The sequence below is a fragment of the Tauraco erythrolophus genome, chromosome 1, assembly GCF_009769465.1.
Source record: "Tauraco erythrolophus isolate bTauEry1 chromosome 1, bTauEry1.pri, whole genome shotgun sequence".
Lineage (NCBI taxonomy): Eukaryota > Metazoa > Chordata > Aves > Musophagiformes > Musophagidae > Tauraco > Tauraco erythrolophus.
The window spans coordinates 76,583,586-76,598,629 of record NC_141465.1 but is presented as its reverse complement, the minus strand read 5'-3'; the positions used below and the strand labels follow the sequence as shown (position 1 = coordinate 76,598,629).

General features: G+C 40.6%; 1 protein-coding gene across 3 annotated transcripts in view; it reads left to right on the top strand.

Annotated features, from left to right (window-relative positions):
• FARP1 (FERM, ARH/RhoGEF and pleckstrin domain protein 1) overlaps window positions 1-15,044 on the top strand; it is a 183,250-nt gene that overhangs the window by 87,158 nt on the left and 81,048 nt on the right. The gene's annotated exons all lie outside the window — the stretch shown is intronic.

The window sequence follows — 15,044 nt, the reverse complement described above, 5'->3', positions numbered from 1 at the left end:
TTTTGCACATTGGCAAACATGTGGTCTGTGGAATTTTTATGTTCAGTATTGGATCCGCATGTGATGTCAGAGAAATGACCTCAACGGATTTTGTTATTTCTCAGGCTTCTAAAATTACTCAGTGTAATGCTAACCTTAATTATAAATCTCCAGCAAGGGCACATATCCAGAGATATTCAGCATCACTCCAAAAGAAATGTAAGCCCTTCCTTAAATATTTGATTTAGTGTTAGGATATCCTGAAATAGCTGGTGGTGAGAGCTGCTTAATGGGTATGAATTACGGTTTTTATTGGGAAATGTTTGTCTTGAGTAGTTTGGTTATTTGAATTCAGTTTCGGGAGACTGTTTAAAATAAGCTGATGATGTCAGCAAATACGCGTAATATCTTTTGTGTAAGCGCTTATCTGTTTCCTAACACACAGTAGTCAAAATACCTCATGAATGTTAATGATAACAAGAAATGAGCACACCACCATATTAATGATCACATAATCCAGAGGGAGAAGCAAAGTAGCAATGAGATGAAGGCTGAGGTTGTCTATGCAGTTTTGGTCGGCCTCGGGGGTTCTCTGGAAGTACCTTTTCTTTCCTTTTGCCATGAAGGAAGTCCAGGGCAGCTGGATGCTTAATTGCAGTTAAAAAGGGATGAATCTCAACCCAAGCAAGGCTCTGTGGGTCATGGGGGAAAATACTCATCCTAGTTAATAACATGAAAACATGTCTCCTAGTTAGCATGTAACTAGAGGTGGAGACCACCCTGTTTTGATTCTGGGAAATCACGTTACCTTCTACTGGAGAAGGAATCGTGTGCCCTCTGAATGAATGGTTTCTGACAGCGATGATCGTAACTCACCTGTTCCTGGCCTTAATTGTTCACAGTCTGGTTGTGGTTGTGATACATTGGGTGGAAGGAATTATCTGAGAGGGGACTGAATTCTTGTTTTGGATCACATATTTGTTTTCAGCCCTTTTCCCTTTCCCTGTAGGCTACATAGAGAAAGTAGGGCCAGCTTGTGGCTGTAGGCACTTACCAGCACGTGGGAGCAACAGGAGGCATTGGCTGCTGGCATTTGCTGCTTTCTTAACAGCAAGTACTAGTCCTCTCCAAGGCAAAGACTGTGTCCGGGTATGATTGTCCCATAGGTGAGAGCCACGCACTAAACCCATTGTTGATCTAGTCTCTATATCGTGCTGTCACTGAGTAAACCTCACTTTGTTCTTGGAGCAAATTGTGTGCTGCATGGCACCACATAGGCGTTGCAGGATGAGAAAGATATGTCGTTCTGCTGGCCAAGACCTTGTTTGGTATTCGAGAGCAGACAGGATGTCTCAAGCTGTTTGGTACCAACAATTTAAGAAATATTCACAGTCTAAAAAATCAAGAGCTGATAATATTGGCTCCTTGATGCCACATCAGGGTTACAGGTCTCCCTGTTTCAATCGCATGTTCTTTGTTGAGCGTTAGGAGACATTGTGATTAAAAATGAGTAAAAGACCAGTACAAGAAGTATGCAAGTAGTAATCGTGGTTCAGTCCCATTGTGGTCTTCTGTACGCAGAAGTTCTTTCCCTATAGAGATTTATTCTGAGTCTGACAGGGTAGTCTGACTTATCTAAGTAAATTATGATGAAGAAAGATAATTTCTGAAGCTGGTAGCAAAGGCAGTGTTTTTGTGGAGATATCTAAAGTATGTGTATGTGCTGGCCCAGAACTTCAGTTGAGGGCTGGTGAGAACGTGAATAACCTAAACGTTTTATAAATACGCAAAGATGAAGGACATTTATTGGTCTCACAATAGGTACAAAAGTATTTTTCAATTTGGAAAAAAACAAATCTGGAGCAACATTTTGATGAGCTTATTAGTACAATAGATGTTCAGTAGTAAATCTAAGCAATGTTCTGCTGGCTTTTGTCTCCTGATATTCATGGTCTTTTAAACAATGCACATTTAACAGAGGGGCTGTTGATACCTGAGCTTTATTATAAAGTTTCTATATTCTGTTAAAACTCCTAGAAAAGAACAATGTCATCTTTTTCAGTGCAGTGCTGGGCAGGTGAGCCCTTTCTGCTTTGTAGAAGCCCATTGCCTTTTCTGCTTATGTGCCTGGCCAGGAAAGGATAGTTGCTTTCAGGTACACAACAGCTGATGGTGTTGAATTCTGTCTGTTAACAGGTGCAGCCATCCTTCCACTGGCTGTGTCCATCTGGAGGCACCTTCAGCAAGTGGTGCACTCTTCTTACTTGTGGATTTGCTTAGTTTTATCTCCCTTTGCTTTCTGTTGGGGAGTTTGAAGCTCATCTGAGGAAGAAGTGAGAACACTGTGCTTTAATTTTGATCATTTTCTGAAATGTCTTCTTGTAGGAGCCAAAACTCTGTTTTAAATAAGCATGAACCTCTTTATTTTCTAAAGGATTCTTAGTTCAATTTTTTTTCCTTTTTAAACTTAAATATTGTGGAGAATATATGTCCATATAAAACCGTATTTCAATAAGACATTTATGCCAGCTGTAATTAGGTTTATAAAAGAGTGGAGGAGTAGAGGCCATCTCTAAGATGATTTACGTTTTAGGTTGACTGACTGGTAGTCTGAAAGCACTTATTTCCCCTTTGTTGATCAGACAGGAATGTAGGAAAATTGTTCTTCTGTCTTAGGTACCTCAGTTAAGTGCTTAGAGTTAGGTGGGATTTATTTAGATTTACTCTTAAAATAAAAAGCAGAAGATGGAGAAGTTTGTTTCAGACAAGTTACTTAAACCCTGACAGATCATTATTCCGTGGCAGTCTTTATTGATATACTCAAATAGCATCTTGGTAATAATCACTTGTAGCATCCAATTATGTTGTTATGTTGTAAATAAAAGTATTGCTCTTGCATAGCCCAGGAATCTGAAAATTACCTAAATATTAACATTAAATAAAGAATATTTGTAAATGTAAATTTAAAATGAGATGCATGCCATCTTTAGGTACATAAGGACTTGGTTTTCAACACTAAGAAAAATCAGGAAAATTAGATAAAATCAAATCCTTTTCCAGTTACACACATTAACCTGAAGGTTAAATGAATTAAAACTCTCTTTCTGGAGGAATTCAACTCAAGACTGAAACTGTGGTCAAAAAAGTCGCATTGTGTCAGCCTGATGTTTGACTTGTGATAGCGCATCCCCAAAGACTTCTCTTTGACGTACTCTGAACAAAGAATGCTTGTTTCCCACGAAGCCTGTTGTTGCTGATAAAGCTCATCTGTATCAAAGTGGTATCTAATACGGCACTGCTGTACTCTGGCCTTAAGAAAAAACAGTTGAGTGGCTCATTTTCCTTTGTAATTCTGCTGTGCCTAAGGATTTATTTTAACAATTCTGTCCAAAACCCAAATCACCATTACTAAGTCTGTACAACATGTGTTTTTAGACAGGGCATAAAAGAGTATTGCACATTAAAACAAAATAGAAGCCATGAAAGTTGTGTTTCAGAGACTGTGTTAATGTGCTTGTGATGATAACACGGTGTTGCTTTCCTTTGATATTTAAGGCCTCTATCTGAGTGACAGAAAGCAGATCTCTTAGGAATCTCCTTAGCTTGACCGTTTTGTATGGCCAAATGAGCAGTGAAGCAGAAGGGTGTAAGCTATTTTCCTCTGAAGTGCTGCACGTTAGCTGCAGGCACAGGCAATTCTGTAAGGCACACACACGTATATATGCACCCACACACAAGCACAGCGTACGCGCATGGAGAAAAAGGGGTGGGAAATCAGGTGAAAGTTGAGTGTCCCAAGTTCAACACAGGTAAGAGTAAAGCCTTGCTCATCATCAGGAGGAAGCACTCTGAAGATAGATAAGAGACTTTTTGCCCAGATGGTACCACGTGCCGTTAACAGGCAAAATCACGTGCAGCTTAGAAGTCCTGCTGGCCTTTCTTCCCCCTCCACCTCCCCCTGCCCTGCAGATACAAGCACAAATCCCTTCTTTCCCTGGTTTGTCACAAATAAGCAGGTCTCTGCTCTGTCTGTGCTGCTTTGCTGTTTAATGCTAGATTCAACATATGGGTCAATCCCAGCAGCTTTGGATTTTGAAGTGACTGGAGGCCAAGTCACTGTTTCTCCAGTGCACACTGGCACCACTTCTTTGTGCTCCCCGATGATTGTTGCAGTTATGTGTTGTTTGCTAACATAACTGTTCATCGGATTTTTACAACCCAGAGCCAGTTTCAGCTTTCAAAGACCTGAGATGACTCATGGGTGGATTTTTCAAAGCATCTGCTGTGTTAGAAGATGCTACAAGTTGCAGGCAGGCTGCAAAGAATGAGCAGAAAAACTCCTGAGGATCATTCTGAAAAACTGCGTAGCTGTGTTAGAAAGAGAGATGGTTATTTTTTATCTTTCTCTGAAAGTGTGACTTGACTACATCATCATGAGGTACCTCTGAAATCTGTCAGTAGAAGCAGCTGTTATTGTAACACTCACTACACCAATTCCCCCGTTCTTCTTTCCGCTCTGGTTTGTGTCCCACCAAACGTAGCACTTTACAGTGATGCGCGAATTACGGAGCTCGTACCTTCCCTTGCAAATCCCGTAAGTGCATAGACGACTCTCACTTTTTCTCCTGCGTCTTTCTTTGCATGTTTAAAAGACAGTTCAGACTCCCAGTGTATTCAGTCTTAAGGTCTTTTGAGGCTGCTTAGAGAAATGTTGAATACGTTTCCTATACATCCATGGTACAAAGCTTACCAAGCTGTTTGAGTGTGTCAGGTTGGTAATAGATCTTGCATGACCAGACAAGAGACTCTTCTGTATTGGGAACCTGACTGGCAAAAACAACCCAAAACTTCTGCCTTTCAGGTATCTAAAGATGACATAGCTTTTGAAACTTATGTTTTGCGCTTAAAGATTTTTGTTTACTCAAAAACATTTTGTGGGTATGAATTTTACTCGTTAGGAATGAACTCAGGACCATCTCTGTTTGTTTCACACATAAAATTCAGAATTACTTCACATTCAATCTGGAGTAATTGTAGAATGCTACAGCCAAGCTTTTCCTTAACTAGTTCGTGTCAGTTTTGCAGGACAGGTTGGTACCAAGTGGATCCTACAGAAACTCTTAATTCTTTAGATTTCCTGCAAGGTTGCCTTCCTTACCCTGCCTCGCATTGTGGCTGTGGGAGCGCTAGATCTAGCTGGAGCAGTGGCCTGGCTGAAGGCAAGAGTAGGGTGTAATGTGAATGCGTTATAGGTTAGCAGCAGCCACAGGCTGAAGGCTTCATCTAAGCGGGTTCTTTCAAGTTAGCAATCCAGTCACGAAAAGTTTTATATCCTATTGTTAAAATGTGCTTTCCTTCCCTTAGTAAAGTAAAAAGTAAAATACGTACAATCTTGGATGGTGTCAGCTCTTGCTCAGGTTAATAGTGATGTTGAGATTAATGCAGAGCTGATCAAATGCTTTTTCCTGATTTTGCTTTAGATTTACGATTTAATATTTTTGCCTGAACATCTCTCGTTTTTCATTTTTCTGGGCCTAAGAGTTCTTGCATTTATTCCAAGGGTTTTACTAGAATGATGGCTAAACTAAAATGTATCCAAATAAAAATAGTTAATAACCACTTTGCATCTCAATCTGATTTTGTAGTTAATATCTCCCATATAATCATAACAGTCCATATTCTCATGTTTCCAGTCTTCATATAAAGGTTCTCTTTTCACATTTGATGACTTTAGAATTGCCTACTCCTTCGTTCTTGTAAAGTGTTTGCTTATGGCTAAACAAAATGAGGAAAAATGAGCAGGCAAAGAAAACAGAACAGAGAAGAAAGTGGTCTGAATAATAGAATGATTTTATTTTCTTCTCAAGCGCTACTTAATGTTAAAAAAAGAAAACTCGAGAAGGTGGTTGAAACAGAGAAGAGTGGTAAAGTGGGAGGCAAAGGGTGGAGGGTGTCACAGAGATTGGGGTTTCCATCCCCAATGGCACGCTGGCTGCTATGCTGCTGAATTACACTGAGAGCACTGAATGGTGCCATTATATTCCTTTTCAAAAGTTGTGGGCTATGAAATTCAATCTGAGGTATTTTTAATGAGTGTTCTGAGCCTCAGTTGCAGCTCTTCCCAAGAAACAAGGAGCACAGTGTGCCACTAAATAGCGCTGAGGCTGGGGTTAAACTCATTCAGTTTTTTGCTTGCAGTGAGGGAAAGTAATATCAACATTTATTTGACAGGTATGAATTTGCTTCTAAAGTTGAGCTTCAGTAAAAGAGCTTTCCATAAAGAAAACATTCTGAAAAATGAGGTTCTATCAGCTTCTCATCAAGCTCTCATCTAGTTTCTGAAAACGAGTCTTGTGGTGTGTTTTCCAAAGCCCGTGCCCGCGGTGCGCATGCTGGGCTTGTGCTGTGGGCATCCCTGCACTGCAGGATGCCGTGCCTGTAGCAGGCGCGTCTCTGCGGGCAGAGGCCAATGGTGGAGGTGCAGCTTGTGCCAGAAAGGGACCCTCCTGGCTGTCAATTCAACATTGATAGTTCAGAGGTAATCTTTGTCAGAGAGGTGCCTGCTGCCGTCCCTGGGTCTCCACTAAGGGTTTTGGTGTCATAGTTGTGATGGCTTTGGGGTGACTCCTTCCCTTCTTGCATCTCTTAGTGAAACGTAGCTTTCCAGGGAAGCTTTTTTAGCGTGCAGCTGGTTTTAGAAAAGCCATGTAGCACAGAAGTATTGTTGCCTTCCGTATTTCTTACATGCTGATTTTCAAAGTAGTTTGTTTCAGGTCATGAGGAGAGCCCTGTTTTATGCATCTGCCCTGCAACTTGCTCTCAGATCCGAAATTCATGACGGACTGGCTCTGGTTCTTGCAAGTCATCACCATTCAGTGCCAAGGCTCTGAAGCTGGAATACGTTGTGCTGATGATACTCTTCAGAAAGGAAAATAGTCTCTTCCAGCAGTGGAAGTTTGCCTTGCTAACGGGATAAAGAACAGCCACAAACCACTTTGTAGTTTTGCTAGTAAAATTAGGCAGAGATGACTCAGCAGTTGCAAAAGCTAATTTAGGGAGTAAGATGACATATTAGTAGTAAGTTTTTTTCATTTTTCTTTTAATGCCTCATTTTTCTTGTCCACAATGTGCATTTGAAATGATGTGCAAGGAAAGTAATTTTGGTTTAGTAGCAGTGGCTCTGGCAAGAGTCTCCCACTGGAAGTTGGTGTGTAAAATTTTGCAGCCTTCAACAGGTACTTAAAAGACTCGCTCTGCCACTACTGATTTCCCACAAATGTTTTACGCCTATCTGAAGGAAGTTAGCAGTAATGGTTGTACTAGAAGAAACAAGGTTTGAGTTTTTTTCAGGAGGATTGAGTAGTTTGTGCAGAGACCTGTTGTTGCAGTTTGGTGGTTTTTGGCGTTAGGGTGTTTTGGGAGCTACCGAAATCAGCGTTCGCATTTCATGTGAAGGCAAGCGTTGTCCCCATCGGGACAATTTCTTAGAGGATGGTTAGGCAGACAACAATGAAGTTTTTCAGATGAATTCATTAGCAGAGGGGATCAGAGCCTCCCTTTTGAGTTGATAAAGTGATTTTTGGGAGCATATGTGTCAAATGCAGTTTTTTTTTTTAAATCAGTACGGAAAAGTTCAGACAAAGTCAGTTGTACTTTATGTCAGCTAGTTAAAATGCTGTAAATACAGCTAAAGGAACCAGTGAACTGGGAAACTAATCATGGAGTGTTTTGTTAATGCTTTTCACCATGAATAACGTTTTGTAATAAACAGATGTGTACTTAGACTACAGCAACCAAAGGCTGAATGTTTTTTGGTCTGTAGGGTTTGTGGTGTTTAGCTGATGAGAAGTTCCAGATTTCCTTTGGCATCGATGACAGTGGGATGGATGTGTGAAATAAATTCTCCTGTGGGATTTTGTCCCTACAGCTACTCAAGGAGGAAATTCTCTGGGCTGCAAGAATCTGCCTCTTTCTTCATTTTTAAAAAGGGCTGCACTAGCTTTCTGGTGGTTGCTGCTGACTCTGCAATAACAGCCTTCTTGTCAAGTAGAAATCAGAGCAATTTCAAGGTGGGAAATAAAATCTGTATTTATATCAGTTTGTGTTTGTAAGAACTACAAAGAAATCAAATGATTGGATCATTACACCTGAAGATGACAGGTTGGTCTGTGGTATGAAAGGCTCAGTTCTGAAAATGCCCAGCCCACCTCTTCTTTTTTTTTTGTTTCCTGACTTGCACGTTGAAATGGCATATATAATACAGTGTGGGTGGTATTTGCCCATTAAGTTATAAAGCTGTGATTTTATGAGACAAGTGAAAAGAGACCAAGCAGAGCCTCCAATTCCAGTAGCTTTACCGTACTGTAATTATGGAGATGTACAGTTACCTGAGGATTTGCTGAAGCTGAATTTTGTATTAGTCTGACTGTGCTGTAAGAAGAAGTTTAACCAAGCACTACTGAAAATATCCTAATCATAATACTTTACATTATCTTTTCTAGACAATCTTTTTCCTTCCACACTACTTAACTATGAAAGAGGATTATTTAGTTATTTCTTTTCCTGATAAGTATTTAATTTTCACCTGAATTTTACTGTTGGTTATTTCTAGTTAATTTGATTTGGGACATTGGAAAAGAGTTTAAACTCTAGTCAGAGTAATCCTTCTGCTTTTGCCTATTTTAGAAAATATTTTGACCTAAGCCAGTTTGTCGTGATCAGAAATCCAAGAGCATGGTTACAATAACAAATCTGTGTATGTTCAAATGTAGAAAATTGCAAGTTTCTTTTGGAGAGGTGCTAGAAATGCAAGCAAGAAAGATGGTTATTAAAATCCTTCTCTTTGTATTTTTACCTCAATAATTGTTTGCTGTGTTGATTTTTGGTTAGCAATCACATACCTAAAATAGCAATTTTGAAGTTGTCTTGTTTGTCATAGCTGATAAGTGGAGGAAAAAGTTTAACTTTGCCGGTGTGCTTTTTTAAGGGCAGATATTTGAAGTAAAACACGCCTGAAGTAAAAAGCACCATGTCTTACAATCACACTGTTTAAAAAAGATGCCAGCACCAGCAAAGTTGACTGAAGGGTAAAACTGTACATCAGAGACTATGGAAGGCAAGCATGGGCGTTAAAGGGAATACGGCTTATGTGGTGAGTGTAAAGTGGGAAAGCAATCCATTAAAATCTTGAAAGAAAGCAACACTAAATAGTCTTATTATATGCACACAGCAGATGATCAATCGCCTGTTTTAAGGCAGTATGAGAGGCTTATTCTGTTACTGCATTTGGCCTCGATCCTGCCTTTGATGGTACGTGCACAGTCTGAGCAAAAGCATGTGGATTACGTGCCAGGAGTGGAGCCTTCAACTACATTCAAATGGAAAATATCTTAAAAGGAATGAAGTGCCTTTAGGTTATCATGAAAATTTGCCTCTTCTACACCTTCCCTCCTAATGGGGTGGATACCTGGTGACTGTAGGTACAGAGTGGGGATCTGCACGCTTAGAAGTAGTGGTGGGAGTGTATGGCTGCTCTGTTTAAAGGTGTCACTTCTCTTCTTTGGTTTGACCTGGTATGGAGGGGTGACGAATCACTCTTCTTCCAATGCTTCCTAACTACCCAGTCTAAGCTGAACAGCAAAGTAGAAACTAGTAAGCCCAGGTATAAGAGCTATCTATATAGTCTAAAGCTATTTTTACAGTCATCTAATCCTCCCTATAGGATTAACACCTACACTGTGAAAGGCAAGAGAGGAGAAAAAGGGCAGAGGACCTCCAAGTGTCTTGACAGTGTTGGGTCCAGAGCAACAACACTCAGACCAGGGCTTATTGTTTTTAATCCCACCCTTCAAGCAATACACTTTTCCTAAATATGAATTATGCATTTCATTTTACGCCAGAAAGGAGAACTGTTTAAAATATGAAATTTGTCTTCGGATGCTGACAGCATTGTTCTCTTGTGAGTAGTTTTCAAACCTCCTTTGAAGTAAAAATTTCTAGCAGGGTTATTTGTTTAAGAACCCTGTTGCTCAGTCTCATCTTTGAGGTTATTTTTATACTGTTTGCTTATCTTGAACACTTTTTGTTGTTTTTTTTTTTCCTCCTCCTTTTAGAGCTGTAGGTACATACATAATTCTTAACAGCTTTGAGTAACTGAGAAAATCCATGCTGTTCAGAATGTGTGGTTTTTATTTTCAGTATTGATTATGACTGTATATGGCTTCAGAAATAGTCATGAAAATACTGGGTGAAGTTTTCACTATCATTTCAATACAGTTGTTACACTGGAGTATGAAAATAATTTGGGAATCAGATGGATCTGAAGTACAAGAGGTTTTCAGGGTGATTTCCTGTAAAAGAACAAATACAATTCTAAACTTTGTATTTAAACTTTGTGCAATATAATATTTAAGTATCTGTCAAATATTCAGCTTGACCAAATTGGCACATTTCATCTTTGAGCACTAAAAACATGACAGGAGCAAGGCAGTAGTGGAAGAAATGTCTGCCTTTATATTGTGGCAGATGTGAATGATGAGTGTACCTTTTTCTTTTAGATGAATATAAAGGAGTTATTTTCTGTCCTTATCAGCTGTTACTAATGCACAAACAAGTGTAATTTAAAAAAAAACCAACAACAACAACAACAAAAAAACTAAAAAACCACAACAAAGCAACCTGTTTTTCTGATCCATTTGTAGCAGTTTTGAGGAAGAAAAGGAAAACAGAATAGTCTGTGCTGCCACATGAAGCTATCTTACTTTGACCAAAACATTGATGGGACTTAGATTTTTCAGATGTTCCAGAGAAAGTGCTTTTTTAATTTTGTTTTTTTTTTTTTTTTAAACCTGATTTTACTGCTCAGTAATGTAAAAACAAACAAACAAACAAAAACCTTTCAATTAAAGACCTATTCAGTCTGAGATCTGAGATTAGTTGGCTAGACAGATTAAAAAACAGTAAAATCACTCTTTGTTCCTAAATAGACACCTTTTTTTTTTTTTTTTGCTAGATGGTTAGTGAAATAATTGCTAAATTAACTGGGGAGTAAGGGAATATTTCCAAACCCTCTTCTTTTGAAGTCTTGGATGTCTTCCAGATACTGCAATGCACTTTCTTTTCTTTTTTTTTTTAAAAAAAAATCCATATTGCAGTCTGTGCCAAAGAATGGTCTAAACAAGTATGTAGAGGGAGACTTAATGATTGGCGGTCACTAGATCATTAAAGAATTGTTGAACCTATTAAAATATTCACTACTGGAAGATCATAAGCAACTTACTGTCTTGGATTTTGATGGGAGTACAGGGAGGGTGAATTGAGTAGGACTGAAGTAATGAGCAAACAGGAAATGTTGAATGCACAGTGCGTAAAGCAGGCTACTTTTGACTGGGTACCTTCATAGCTTGCAGCTAAATGTGGTGATGCACATTATTCATAATTTAGAACTTAGTGGCCTGACATTCCCTGAAAATGTAAAGTGACTTTTAAAATGTGATTTCACAGAGCCTAATGAAAGGCCAGTTCAAAATGCATTAAGCAATAAGGATGTGTAGCTGGAAAGCAGTGAGCTTCTTTTCACTGCAATAAATTTGTAATGTTATTTTATTGTAACTAAATACAACCTTGAGAATAATAGTAATTCCCTGCGGCTGGGATTCATCTCATTTAAAATGAACCCTGTAACACAGGTGTCTGGGCTCCTTGTCAGCAAGATAAAAATAGTACGACTGTGTTAGTAAGGAGAAGTTCATTGCCAGTGTGCTCAGAGGGCTGTTTTGGGGTAGGAAGAATTGCCCCATGGAGCTGCAATATCTTTTCATTGATTATACAAGAGTCTGGCCACCAACAGAAACAGGAGCAGGGAACTGCCACCTGCCCCAGCTGCTTCCCAGCTCCTGAGTCTTGCATGTGACCTTCTTCCAGTTGTATTCCACCAGTATACTGTCCCCTCCTATTTCCTTTCCCTCACTACCTTACAGTGTGGTGTCTGTGGTAGCAAATGATCTGAGGGTCTTGTCTTGCCACCAGCCTTCATCGTGGCAGCTTCCACGTCACTGTACCACTCTTGTGCTTCACCCTTCTCCTTTGATCTTCACCTTCAGGTGAGTTTTTTCCCTCCCTGGTGCGAGCTCTCATTCAGTGATGCTCAGGGAGAGCAGGAGATAGGTCTCCTGGCTCTCCTTTCCTATGTCCTCCCCTTTTGGCCACATCAGTGACCTTTCCTCATCCACGTGTGTGAGGCTTTCATGATGGTCATGTAATGGGTCTGTGCTTTCTTACTGTGGCAGGGAAAGGCCCTCCTATGGCATAGACTGTAGTGCAGTCTTTCCCCACCCCGCAACCTTACATGCGTGCGTAGCTGTTTTGGAGGGCTCCTGGGCCCCCAGGGGTCAGACCCATGGAGCAGGGAAGGTGTTTGAGCTGTGGCTCACGAGACATGGTGCAGCTGCAGGGCCATGAGACAGGACCTCGGGAGGCTTGCCTTCTGCCTGCCGCCTGAGGTTGGAAAACATCTTCCAAGTTCTAGGGAAATCTCGTGTTGTCCCGTAGGCCTTGTAACCACGTTCAAGCCAGACACGACTGTTGGCTACAGATGATGTCATCCATGTGGTGCACTCATTCCTGAACGCTTCTGCTGTCAGCTCATGTTTGCTGTGACCTGAGTGGCTGCTGGTTTGCTTCCATACCCAGCAGACTGAGACTTTAATTTATTGTGTTTAAATTTTTTAGTAGGGATGTCATGGAACTGCACTGAATCAACATCTTGGTGAGACCAGAGAGTTCCTGCTTTTGTGGATGTTGTGCTTCTCTTTCTGGTCCTGCAAGACCCGAGTGTCATCAGGCTCTAAATCTCAGCAGGTTTTATAGGCACAGTGTTTCCCTTGAATAAACTGTCAGATTTTATTTTGAGGCAGACTGATCAAAGCTAAGATGAGTTTAGAATAATAATCTTATTTACAAATACTCAAGTAAGAAGCATTTCATGTTACCGAGGCATACTCCAGAGAAAATGCCAAGTGACATAAATGCTACAAGAATGCCGTTCCATCGTCTAAATACACATTAAAAAAAAAAACTTTATGAAAACACTCAGCAGGTTTTAACCAGTTCCTTTTACTCATGGTCTGAGATCAGACAGACTTGCTCTCCTCAGCTAACCTTGGGCGGTGTGGTACTGCAGGTGAGCTCTCTGTCTTTTTTCCTGTTGGTCAAAAATCTCCTCGCTCCCAAAGGCTCCTGTTTTTTTGTGGTGGGAATGAGGAGGTTTGGTCTTTGTTAGACAGGAATCCATCAGGTACTTCAGTAAGACATATACATGCATATGCACAGGCACGTTTCCATTTTACTGGTTGCTCATGAGGATGAAAGCAAGTATCCTTTGCCTTTTGCTGTGCAGGTGGCTGCTAAACACTCTGCTCTCTAGCAGCCTCAGCCAAACTGAGAGGTCTGAGACTAGTCTGGGAGCTGGAGCGTTTGCCTGAAGTTTCTAAATCATTTGTAGGTGTATTTTTAGAGCAGTGCACTAATATTGGTATTACGCTAGGCCTAAAGTCTTTCTAATATTATTGCCTCCAACAAAACGCACTTACTGGGAGGCCCTTTCATTAAGAGACGATGTGTGTTTGAATGTGCCTACATACAGCGATAGATGGAGTGGAAAATGTGGGAAGCTTTCTGTTAGAACCAACACATGAGGTGTGATGGCCAGCACAGGCTGGGCGGAGATCACTGGGGACGCTTTTGGCTTAATGAAGCTGGAGAAAATTAAGTAAGTATATTAAAATATATTTGCACTTGAGATTTGTTTCGGATGGCATTACCTCAGATAAAAAGTGCTCTTTATGGCATTACCTCAGATAAAAAGAAAAACAGATGTCTTTTTTTCCTTGCCCTCTTTGTATCCTCTTATTTGGCATTTTGGTATGAATTATTTTAGTTACTGCAAGGTTGGCTGAGATGCATGCTTAGAGAAATTAGTCCTTCTATCTGCAATTGTTCTTGGTGTGTTTTCTGACAGTATTCATGAGGCTAATGTTTACTGTAGCTAACATTAACAAACAGTCAATAAAACAATCTAAGTGAACATTGCTTCCTGGTGGCCTAGGTCTCTTAGAAGCACCAGAAGTACATTGGGCAAAAACCTGCTCAGCAGGTTCCTGGGAAGGTGAGCTTGGCTTTTCCTTTCCGACTTTCAAAACCAGCCAGCCTTGAAGGGTTCGGTCGTCGTGCCCTGCATCACCAGGGTGACAGTGCTGCTGTGGTGACATATACGTCCTGTGCTTTCCCTAGAACCACGTCATCCTTTTAATTTCTCTGGTGTAAAGCTCACTACTGGGTATTTACTTTTCGCAATTCGTGTTAGACAATGTTAGATAAGTTGCCTTTGGAAAGATGCTTTGTACTTAAAGTTGTGGCTGGAAACCAGGCGTTGCCTTAGGTGGAAAAATACCTGAGGATTTGTTTTTTGGTATCCCAGTGAAACAGACCAAACTGCACAGTGACGCATCTGGGAGGAGGTGGGATTGAGCAGCTGCCCACTCGCAAGTGGCCCGTTGGTTACGGGTACTGTCTGGAGATGCCAGGACCTGGCCTCAGGCTGAAGTTTGGGCCAGATCGGCTGGACTGCCCGCCTCTAATGGGTTTTGTTTTCTTCGCTTGGTTACTGTTGCTTTATTTTGGTCTAGTAATTATTTACTGGGCAGACAGGGAAAGGGCCAATCCGTAGCTTGAGCGCGAGGGCACTTGTCTGGAGTGTGATGGGTCTCTTGTAACGGTGGAGTTTGTGTAGTTTAATGGATTATTATTTGTTCTGAAGTGAGTGGAGATTTGTGTTTTAGGGCCTCTTGAGTTAAAATAGGTGCATTTGTCCAAGGAACAAAAATATTTGATTTCAGTGATTGGCCTTTTTATACAGAAATAGTGGTTTTTGCTGAAAACTTGCTGGTAAGCTGTTATTTACAGTATTTGCTGCAGGTGTGGATTTAACTGATGTGCTGATGAGAAGAATTGTTACAATCGGCAAAGCGACGACTCGGGCTAGAACATCTGGTCTTTATAAACAGAAG